This window comes from Zosterops lateralis (genome assembly GCF_965231275.1).
Source record: "Zosterops lateralis genome assembly, chromosome: 3".
Lineage (NCBI taxonomy): Eukaryota > Metazoa > Chordata > Aves > Passeriformes > Zosteropidae > Zosterops > Zosterops lateralis.
The window spans coordinates 66,753,592-66,764,990 of record NC_139764.1 but is presented as its reverse complement, the minus strand read 5'-3'; positions in this window follow the sequence as shown (position 1 = coordinate 66,764,990).

The window sequence follows — 11,399 nt, the reverse complement described above, 5'->3', positions numbered from 1 at the left end:
ATGTTCTATTGATGGTGCTAAGGAATTATGACTAAACAAGAGGATAAATATTCTTTGTCAGATTTTTTTAGCCATGTATAATTGTAAGATGCAGATCTGCAGATCAAGTTGCAGATCTGTGTTGCTTCGCGTATCTGTCTCTCAGGTCAGCTCAACGCCAGCTGGGCCGCCCTGCTAGCTGTGATACACCCAACAGTACCTTCGCGTGGGTTTTTGGCTCCGCAGCCCCTTTGCCTTAGCTGTCTCGGCCGTGGTTAGAAAGAGGGGACACTCCAGGCTCAGGGAGAAAAGGTTTTATTCGGGTAACTCAGGGAGCAGCCCCTGGTTCCAGGCCTGTGCCTCTGGGGAGTGACCCCAGGCCTCGGTTACAGGGGGTTTTTGTTCCCCCAAATCTCAGGGGTGGACACCAGTTACAGAGACCAATCACACAAAACCAGGTGGGTAAGGTCAAAATGCAATACACAACATTAACAAATCAGGTGAATTTGGGATGTGGTCCTGTGAGACCCACCAATCCCTGTCAGACACCTCTCCTGAAGGTTTTGGGGCCTGGGGGATGGTGGACATGTGGGGGAGAAGTACAATGGGATGGGGGAAAACACAATAGGACGATCGAAACCCAGGGCAGAGGATTAGAGTTGTCTTGGCAACTCTTATCAACCTCTGATAAGCACATTCCAAGACAGTAGCTTTACCTGGCTAGGGTTAAAGTCCAATTTACATCAAACCTACAACTAAGAAACTTATGATACTATTCCAGCACCCCCACACCTCCCCCTTTTTCTTTTATTTGTGTCACTGGTCTGGAGTGTATATATCTGATTCACACTCGCTGCTGGAGTCAGAGTCCGGTGGGAATTCGATGGCAGGTGTCACTGAATGCACTGAGGGGGCAGTAGTGGGGAAAATTGCATTCATGATCAGGCTTTTGACCAAACCAGAAGCAATGGCTACAATTAAGATGATGAACAGAAACAACAGTCCGGTTTTGATCCACGAGCTGGCGATGTTAGAGAGTCCAACACCTTTAAAGAGGTTGTCAAACCAGTCCCCTGTTTCTTGTTTGATGGACTCGACCATTCCTCGCAGCTGCTGGATTGATTTTTTGACGCTTTCAGCCTTAGATGACAGGTTGAAGCAACACAGTCCTTCAAACTCCTCACATGAATGTTGGTTCAGTAGAAGTAAATAATCAATCGCGGCGCGGTTCTGAAGGGTTGCCTGCCTGGTAATCTGTTCGTCTGATAGGAGGTCACTTATAGCTTGAGTTGTTAAATTTGCCTGTTTGGCCACCCAACATTCTAAACGGCCTAATTCTCCCATGGATTTTGCTATCGAGACCCAGGGTAAAAAAACTGTCAGGGCTGTGGCCTTTGCCCTGGACCAGTGGATGATTTCCGAATTACAATCTGGGTCGAGACTTGTTAGGTCTCTTTTCTGGATTGGTACATGGAGAGAGGAATTTTTTCTGTGCCAATTGAGGATTTGAGTCATGTTTGGAGTAAACAGGCTCAGCTTGCCTAAGGTGCATGGGCCTCCGATCAGCCGAGCAGGAATGCCTGTAAAAGCTCTGTCACCACAAATAAGGAAAAGACCTTTGGGTAGGGAACGGGGAAAGGGACTGTGAGCATCAGTGGAAGGAGTGGTAACATGTGCAATTTTTGTGCACCAGTTTTTTGCTATATAAGAATCCTTAATTTGCAACAAATGATAAAATGACCTGGTGTGTTCGTCTTGGGGGGTGTAACGAAAGTGAACACAAAAAGGAGCTTTTGAGGACCCAAGAAGGTCTAATTCTTGGGGCTCTTGGGGGGCACGCGGGAGTGTCTGCAACCACTCTTTCCAAAAAGCAAGGGGATTTATAACAAAGGCAGAAGGGGCATCACCAATTTCTGTAAAGTGGTTAGCTTCAACAGGTTTTCGGTTGTATTTTTGTTGTATCTGGAGGAGTGAGAATGGAAACTCCTTCTCTTTCACAGGGATTCCTACCAGGCAGGATGACATGGGATCTTGGGCTGCTGCTGAGGCTAGGCAGATGTGATCTTGTCCTAGACTCTTTGCGAGCGTTTTCCATACATTGGTTTTGGGCTGTGGAACAATCCAGGGGGTGGCTATCGACAGGAAGCTGAGCAGCACTGCAAGGGCACAAACTGCTGTGCTGCGGACCTCCATGCTGATCATCTGGACTGCGGTTCTGTAACTTAGAAGAAAGGGGTCAGTTAAACAACCATCGAAAACACTCCTCTGGGGGAAACAGCTCTTCTGCTTCCACTTCATGACAGAAAATCCAGGAGGGAAGAGTAATTGGGCTGGGAGGACTTGCCTCTGGGCCCGCATCCTCCTCCTCCTTTTTCCTCCTTCTCCAGGAGGCCACAGTGACCTGGGGTACTTTCATTTCCGAAGCCTTGGGAACATAGGGTCTCACATTTCTGGAGGGGATCCACCGCAAACCGGTGGGAGTGGAGACGCAGGCGTATCCACGTCCCCAGGTTACTAAATCATGGGGACCCTGTATTCTCAGAGTTTCTGGATCCTTGACAAGGACCTTTGGCCTTTCCCGGGGCTCCAACTGTGAGCTCCCACGGAAATGCCTTGTCACCGGCGGGTTCATGGTTTCAAAGGAACAGTTAAGAAAATTTAACGTGAACAAGGCACGGGCTAATCTTACAGACGGTGGCTCAATCTTGAGAATCGGTTGCTGTTGGCTGAGGACTCTTTTGAGGTTCTGGTGAGTCCTTTCTACAATCGCCTGGCCTGTCGGAGAGTGGGGGATCCCAGTTTTGTGTTCCACTCCCCATTGTTGCAGAAAACTGCAGAATTCTTTGGACCTGTATGCTGGACCATTGTCTGTTTTCAGGGACTTTGGGATGCCCAGGACAGAGAAAGCCTGGATGAGATGCTTGATAGCATCCCCAGCCTTCTCCCCTGTGTGGGCAGAAGCAAAAACCGCTCCTGAGAATGTGTCCACAGAGACGTGCACGTATTTCTGCCTCCCAAAGGGGGCAAAGTGCGTGACGTCTGTCTGCCACACTTCACAACTGGACAAACCACGGGGATTCACGCCTGTGGGCATGGATGGGATGGCATACCTGTGACATTGCGGACAGCCAGTCACAATCGCTTTGGCCTGGTCACGGGTTAAGTTAAACTGCCTGACCAGACCTGGCGCGTTTTGATGGTGAAGCTGATGACTGATTCTGGCTTGCTCAAAACGGTTTGGCAGAGGGGCCACCTCCACAGGGGCAGCGAGAGCATCGGCTCTCCTGTTCCCCTCTGCTATGAAACCTGGGAGCTCTGTATGCGACCTGGTGTGCATCACATAAAAGGGTTGCTTTCTGTGGGAAATCAGTTTGACTAGCTTGGAAAGCAACTTAAATAGAGTGACATTGGAAACCTCCTGCAGCACAGAATGTTCTGCTCTAGAAACTATCCCTGCAACATAACTTGAATCTGTTACCAAATTGAAAGGTCCAGGGAACGTCTCAAATGCTCTAACGACTGCGGCCAGCTCGGCAACTTGAGGTGATCCTTCCACCTCAACCACCTCTGATTCCCACCTCTGGGTGAGGGGGTCCCGCCAAGTCATAACTGATTTGTGGGACTTTCCGGACGCGTCAGTGAAGACGGTTAGAGCCTTAAGAGGCTCCTTGCTTTGGACACTTTTTAATTCCAATTGAAATTGGGCATCCGAATTGAAAATTTTGTGGGCAGGCCGATGAATAGAAATTTGACCAGGGTAGTTATCTAGGGCAAACTGCAGCGCTTCGTTCTCTTGAAGCAGATGCTCTAGCATAGCTTTTGTAATTTGACCAGATTTCAATTTGATTGGCATGTGAATGCACTCAAAGTCACAACCAGCCAGTTCCCTAAGGCGCATTCTGGCTTTCCTAATCAGGTCAGCCATCAATTCTTGTGGCTTTGTCATTCTTTTGGTCCTGTGGTGGCTCAGAAAGACCCACTCTATAATAGAGAGAGGATCTTCTTTGCTTTGGACCTCCCTTGATTTTTTGAGGGTTTTGTTGTTCCACTGAAAAATCATCCCATGGAGATGTGGCAGCTTTCCTAAGATGATGAAATGAAAAGGCAGGTCAGGTTTGCATCTGTTGGCCTGTCTGGTGGACAATGCATGTTGAATGTTATCCAGTGCAATTTTTGCCTCTGGGGTGAGGGCCCTGGGTGAACTCAGTTCAGCTCCCCCTTTTAACAAATTGAAAAGGGGGGCCAGGTCTTCGGTAGAGAGACCTAGCCAAGGTCTCACCCAATTCAGAGCTCCACACAGCTGATGGACATCTGCAAGGGTCTGAATTTGGGTTTTGATTTCCAATTTTTGAGGAACAATAGTCCTCTTCCCAATTTCCAGCCCTAGGTATTTCCAGGGTGGCATCTTTTGAATTTTGGATTCCTGTAGTTCAAAACCTGCATCAACTAGTGCAGCCACGGTGAGGTCAAGGGCATGTGCCAACAGGTCATCTGTTGGTGCAGAGATCAACACGTCATCGAAGTAATGTTGGATTATCACTTGGGGCACCGCTGCACGCACAGGTGCAAGCAGGGAAGCAACATACCTTTGACAGATCACTGGCGAAACTTTTAGACCCTGCGGAAGGACTCTCCACTGATACCTCTTTCGTGGAGCCTCTCGGTTCAAGGTGGGCACCGAAAATGCAAACCTTGGGGCATCATCAGGATGGAGGGGAATGTGAAAGAAACAGTCCTTTATGTCAATTACAGTCAAACTCCAGTTTTCGGGGAGCATGCTTGGGGCAGGCATCCCTGGTTGCAGGGATCCCATGTCCTCAATTACCTCATTAATTTTGCGGAGGTCATGGAGGAGCCTCCACCTGGTCTTATCTGCTTTCTGAATGACAAACACTGGAGAGTTCCACGGTGAAGTGGTCTCTTCAATGTGGCCCTTTTTCAGCTGTTCTTCCACAAGCTCATTGAGCGCCTTTAACTTCTGTTTAGAAAGTGGCCACTGCTCTATCCAGATTGGTTCATCTGACAGCCAATTCAGTTTCTGTATAGGGCGCTCCTCAGTGACCACTGCCTGAAAAACCTTTGGAGGGTCAGGAATGTTAATCGTGACTCCCCATTGGGACATCAAATCTCTTCCCCACAGAGGTTCATCAAAATCCAAAACAAATGGGCGTAGCGTGGCTATTTGCCCGTTTGGCCCTTCAATTGTCACTGCCTTTTTTGACTGCTTGGCTAGTTGCAAGCCTCCAATACCATTTACATGTTTGGCAATGTCCTGCAGTTCCCAATGTGATGGCCACATCCTTTCTGGGACGACCGTCACATCAGCAGCTGTGTCCCAAGCTCCTTTAAGGAGTTTGGATTCCCCACTCATAGAAAGCTTACAGAAATCTTTTGGCCTGTTTGGGCCTATCTTTTTTACCACAGCGACAGTGGTGTCTTTGTCGCTTTCTCCTTTGCCACTCTCTGTGGCACTTTCCTCTGGACTAGTCTTTACTACAAGTCCTTGCACTGCAGAGATGGCCTGGGCAATAATTTGCCCTTTTGGTAGGAAGGTGGGTGGGTTTTCACTGCGGAGCCACACAACAAATCGCTCTGGGTCAGTTGTGATTGTCCCAGGGGCGATCTGTATGTCTGAGGGGGTGAACTTACAGTCCCCAATGACCACAAATTTTGTCTCCACCATGTGCCACGTGCCGGGTTCCTTTGAGACCATGGCTGTTTGCCACTGACTGTCCCGCAGGTGAAGAGGCTCAGCCAACTGGAGCCTAAATGGCCCATACCTGTCCGCTGTTGTCAAGGATCCTGATGGCTCAGGCAATACTATGTGCCTCGGTTTCCCTTGTTTTGTCAGGTCTTGTGAAGAGAGAGACAAATCTGATTTAGGTGACCTTTTTTCTTTTTGGGTTGTTTGGGCTGCCCGATTGGGATCGTCACGCTGGGCAGTTCCGCGCTCTCGAATCAGTTTTTTGACACCCTGGTGTTCTTTTTGTTCTCCCTCCCCTCATGTTCCCTTTCCTGTTTTAAGAAATTGTCAAATTGTCCCTTCAATGGACACTGATTGATCCAGTGACCGCTTTTTCCACACAGAAAACACTGGCTGTTAGCACGTGCAGGAGCGTTCTTCTTGTGTGGTTCTGGTGTTTTAGGTGTTTCCACAGCCGCAGCGGTGATTTTCTGGCGCGTTTTCCCCTCTTTAAGGGCTGGTTTCCTGCAGCGTGGGACGACGGCACTGACGGCTTGTAGCATCTCCTTGAGAGGAGGTGTCGAGCCTGGTTCTCTGGGTATCAGATTTATTGCAGCAGTGCACTCCTCGTTCGCATGAGAGAAAGCCAACTGCTGAATCACTTGTTTCTGTGCCTCCTCTCCATTAAATTGCTGTTCCACAGCTGAAGCAAGTCGCTCCACAAATTTGACATAGGGTTCTTGTGGTTCCTGAAAAATGTCTAAGTAATATTGTGAGGGGCCATCGGGCCGCATTTTCAGAAAGGCTTTGCATGCTTGATTAGCTACAAACTCAAGGACATTTTGGGGAATGTTGGTAGCCTGGTCTGCGGCTGCTTTCCAATCCCCTTCCCCTAACAGGTGGTTTAGGGTAATAGGATTGCCTGCATTATCAGTTGCTGTGGTTGGGTCCTCTAGCAAACCTGGCAATGCAGCTTTCAGCAGTTTTCTCCAAGTGACCTCCCATAGCTCAAATTCCATTTTGCTTGAGAGGCACTTGAAAATCTGCTTCAAATCAAAAGGTACAACTGTGATTCCACCAAAAGAAGTAAATAACAAGCCTTCGAAATAAGGACTATGTCGCCCATATTCCTTTAATGCCTTCATGAGGTCTTTAACAAGCGTCTGTGACAACGCTTTCCAGGTGGCTACTGTGGTTCCCTGCCCCCTGCTCCTTCGGTATGTCACCGGAGTAACTGTGGGTACCCCATCTGCATTGGCATCCCCGAGCTCCTGCTTCTCTCTCTCTCGGACTCCAGCCACTGCCTCAGGTTCCCAGTTGTAAGCTGGGGGTTGCTCCCAGCCTGCCTGTGGCACGGGCGGCTGTGGCCGTTGAAAGCTTGGAAAAGCATTTCCCGAAAAAGGTGCAGTCGGGGACACCGTGTTCCCGAGTGGGGGGTAGGGCGGGGGCGGTGCCGGTGGGGCTCCCCCTGTGGGAGGTGGCTGCGGGGGGGCGGGCTGGGGCAGGGGCGGCGCCTCGCTCGCGCCGTGGGGGGGCGGCAGGAACGCGGGCTGGGGCAGGGGCGGCGCCTCGCTCGCGCCGTGGGGGGGCGGGAAGGGGCTCCACGGCGCTGTGGGGTGCTGCTGCGGCGGGGGGAGAAAGGGAGGGGGGGCCACGGAGTCCAGTCTTTTCAGCCACTGTCCCGGGAACCCGGCAAAAGCGGCTGCAGCGCCGGCATTCGGTGGGGGGAGGGGAGCGGGCGGCTGCGTTTCCGGGAAGGGCGCCGGCAGCCCCGGCAGCAGCGGTTCCGGGGGGGGGGGGGAGGCAGCAGCCCAGGCAGTCCCAGCACTGGGCGGTCCCAGCACTGGGGGAGGCGCCGGCAGCCCGGGCAGGGGAGGGGCAGTCGGCAGCCCCGGCGGGGGAGGAGGGGCCGGCAGTGCCGGCGGGGGAGGGGCAGCCGACAGCCCCGGGGGCAGCGGCGAGCCCCACGCTGTTGGGGTTTTGCCCTGATCCCCTCCCGGTCCCAGGAGCAGGGGTGGGGAAGGTGGGGGGTGCGGGGTTTCCCCGGGCCCACATGGCTCGGCAAAGCTCGGATCCGGGAAACTTGTCTGGGGAAAAAGGGGGTGGGGTGGATAAGGAGTCTTCCCGGAGGAAGGAACCGCCCGCCCCGGGGGCGGGGCGGGCAGGGGGAAGGTTCTGGGCGGAGTTGGGGCGGTGCCCTCACAGTAGGAGTTGGGTAAACCCCACCCCTGGCTCTGCGGGGGCGTGGGAAGGGGCGGGGGAAGGGGCGTGGGGAGGGGCGGGGGAAGGGGCGGGAGAAGGGGCGGGGGAAGGGGCGGGGGAAGGGGCGTGGGGAGGGGCGGGGGAAGGGGCGGGGGCAAGCCTTGTGAGGGAAAAGGGGGCGGGTACAGGGAGGGGCCAGTAGGAGGGGGCTGAAAGGCATTCTGGGAACAAGAAGAAGGGGGAAGGGCACCAAGAGGCTGCACCTCGTGGCTGCCGCCATTATGGAGGCCTTTTCCTTTGTTCTCTGGGGAGGGGGGGGTCTCTGTGTCTCCCTTCGGGGGTTTCTCACAGCCGTTTTCGCTGCCGGACCCACCCGGGGTATTTGGGGACTGGCGGTTTTCCTCGGCGAATGAGAAACGGACTCTGGGTTTGTTGGCTGGGGAAATCGGGGGGGTAGTGGGGGGGGTTTGGGCGTTCTGGCCAGCCAGACTGCCCCGGGAACCCCGAACAGCCCGGCCGTGGCTGCGGGGGGCGGGGGATCCAGGAATTCTCAAAATGCTCGGAGAGGGGGAACCGTGGGGGGCCGGAGCATTTTTTAAAATACCTGGGGGGGTTTTGGGGGTTTTAGGGGACTTGGGGGGCTTGGGCGATTTCGGGGAGGGGAAAAGGGGAGACCTGGGGGGTTTGGGAGATTTCGGGGAGGCCGGGGAATGGGACCGGGGGGGTTGGGGGGACTTGGGAGAGGCAGGGAGAGGGGTATGGGGGGAAGGGACTGAGGGACGGCAGTGAGAGAATGCAACTTTGTTATCTTGCATTCCTGTGATCTCTTCTAAGGCAGCTTTTATTTGCCACGGCCAGAATGCAAATTTTGCAGCCAGGACGTCTCCTGACTTCCCTAATTTTTCCAACTTTTTAGAAGCATTTTCCCAGAACCAAATGCTGTTCACTTGGTCCGAATTAACATTCGGAAAATGCAAAAACAAATACCTAATAAACTTTTTCAGTTCCTTTTTTGAGTATTTAATTTTGGCAACAATTAAAACTCCAATTAAACTTTTAAAAACCTCTTTCTGGGTGGTGTTTAGTCCGTTTCCCATTCCGACTAGCTGTTATCCTTTTCCACCACCCCTTCCCAGCAAAACCACCCCCCAAATCCCTGTGGGCGTCCTTTCCTAGGGGTAAGGGCTTCCTTCGGGTGGACCCCCGGTCCCCCCCTGTCCCGTCCCTCCTAGGGTTCCCTGAGGCTTCCCAAGCCTCTGTGGTGGGTATCCTTCCCTCCCTTAGAGGAAATATACTCACCAAGCCCTCGGGACACTGGAGACGTTGCTGGGGCAACCACGAGCCTGAAGGGACTCCTCTGGGCAGGAGCTGTTCCCTTCTTCCACCAGGGGTGCTTTTTTAGCAACCCCAGTGGCTCCGTGAAATGCTGAAGACCTCGGGACACGACAAGGCGACGTCCTCTCAGAAGGTCTCTGGGTCACAGGGTCCGAGTCTTCCTCAGGCCTCCGTGTCAGCTCCCACGGCACAGCGGGTCAGAAGGCGTCTGCAGGCCCCACAGTTGGCGCGCCAATCTGTTGCTTCGCGTATCTGTCTCTCAGGTCAGCTCAGCGTCAGTTGGGCCACCCTGCTAGCTGTGATACACCCAACAGTACCTTCGCGTGGGTTTTTGGCTCCGCAGCCCCTTTGCCTTAGCTGTCTCGGCCGTGGTTAGAAAGAGGGGACACTCCAGGCTCAGGGAGAAAAGGTTTTATTCGGGTAACTCAGGGAGCAGCCCCTGGTTCCAGGCCTGTGCCTCTGGGGAGTGACCCCAGGCCTCGGTTACAGGGGGTTTTTGTTCCCCCAAATCTCAGGGGTGGACACCAGTTACAGAGACCAATCACACAAAACCAGGTGGGTAAGGTCAAAATGCAATACACAACATTAACAAATCAGGTGAATTTGGGATGTGGTCCTGTGAGACCCACCAATCCCTGTCAGACACCTCTCCTGAAGGTTTTGGGGCCTGGGGGATGGTGGACATGTGGGGGAGAAGTACAATGGGATGGGGGAAAACACAATAGGACGATCGAAACCCAGGGCAGAGGATTAGAGTTGTCTTGGCAACTCTTATCAACCTCTGATAAGCACATTCCAAGACAGTAGCTTTACCTGGCTAGGGTTAAAGTCCAATTTACATCAAACCTACAACTAAGAAACTTATGATACTATTCCAGCACCCCCACACCTCCCCCTTTTTCTTTTATTTGTGTCACTGGTCTGGAGTGTATATATCTGATTCACACTCGCTGCTGGAGTCAGAGTCCGGTGGGAATTCGATGGCAGGTGTCACTGAATGCACTGAGGGGGCAGTAGTGGGGAAAATTGCATTCATGATCAGGCTTTTGACCAAACCAGAAGCAATGGCTACAATTAAGATGATGAACAGAAACAACAGTCCGGTTTTGATCCACGAGCTGGCGATGTTAGAGAGTCCAACACCTTTAAAGAGGTTGTCAAACCAGTCCCCTGTTTCTTGTTTGATGGACTCGACCATTCCTCGCAGCTGCTGGATTGATTTTTTGACGCTTTCAGCCTTAGATGACAGGTTGAAGCAACACAGTCCTTCAAACTCCTCACATGAATGTTGGTTCAGTAGAAGTAAATAATCAATCGCGGCGCGGTTCTGAAGGGTTGCCTGCCTGGTAATCTGTTCGTCTGATAGGAGGTCACTTATAGCTTGAGTTGTTAAATTTGCCTGTTTGGCCACCCAACATTCTAAACGGCCTAATTCTCCCATGGATTTTGCTATCGAGACCCAGGGTAAAAAAACTGTCAGGGCTGTGGCCTTTGCCCTGGACCAGTGGATGATTTCCGAATTACAATCTGGGTCGAGACTTGTTAGGTCTCTTTTCTGGATTGGTACATGGAGAGAGGAATTTTTTCTGTGCCAATTGAGGATTTGAGTCATGTTTGGAGTAAACAGGCTCAGCTTGCCTAAGGTGCATGGGCCTCCGATCAGCCGAGCAGGAATGCCTGTAAAAGCTCTGTCACCACAAATAAGGAAAAGACCTTTGGGTAGGGAACGGGGAAAGGGACTGTGAGCATCAGTGGAAGGAGTGGTAACATGTGCAATTTTTGTGCACCAGTTTTTTGCTATATAAGAATCCTTAATTTGCAACAAATGATAAAATGACCTGGTGTGTTCGTCTTGGGGGGTGTAACGAAAGTGAACACAAAAAGGAGCTTTTGAGGACCCAAGAAGGTCTAATTCTTGGGGCTCTTGGGGGGCACGCGGGAGTGTCTGCAACCACTCTTTCCAAAAAGCAAGGGGATTTATAACAAAGGCAGAAGGGGCATCACCAATTTCTGTAAAGTGGTTAGCTTCAACAGGTTTTCGGTTGTATTTTTGTTGTATCTGGAGGAGTGAGAATGGAAACTCCTTCTCTTTCACAGGGATTCCTACCAGGCAGGATGACATGGGATCTTGGGCTGCTGCTGAGGCTAGGCAGATGTGATCTTGTCCTAGACTCTTTGCGAGCGTTTTCCATACATTGGT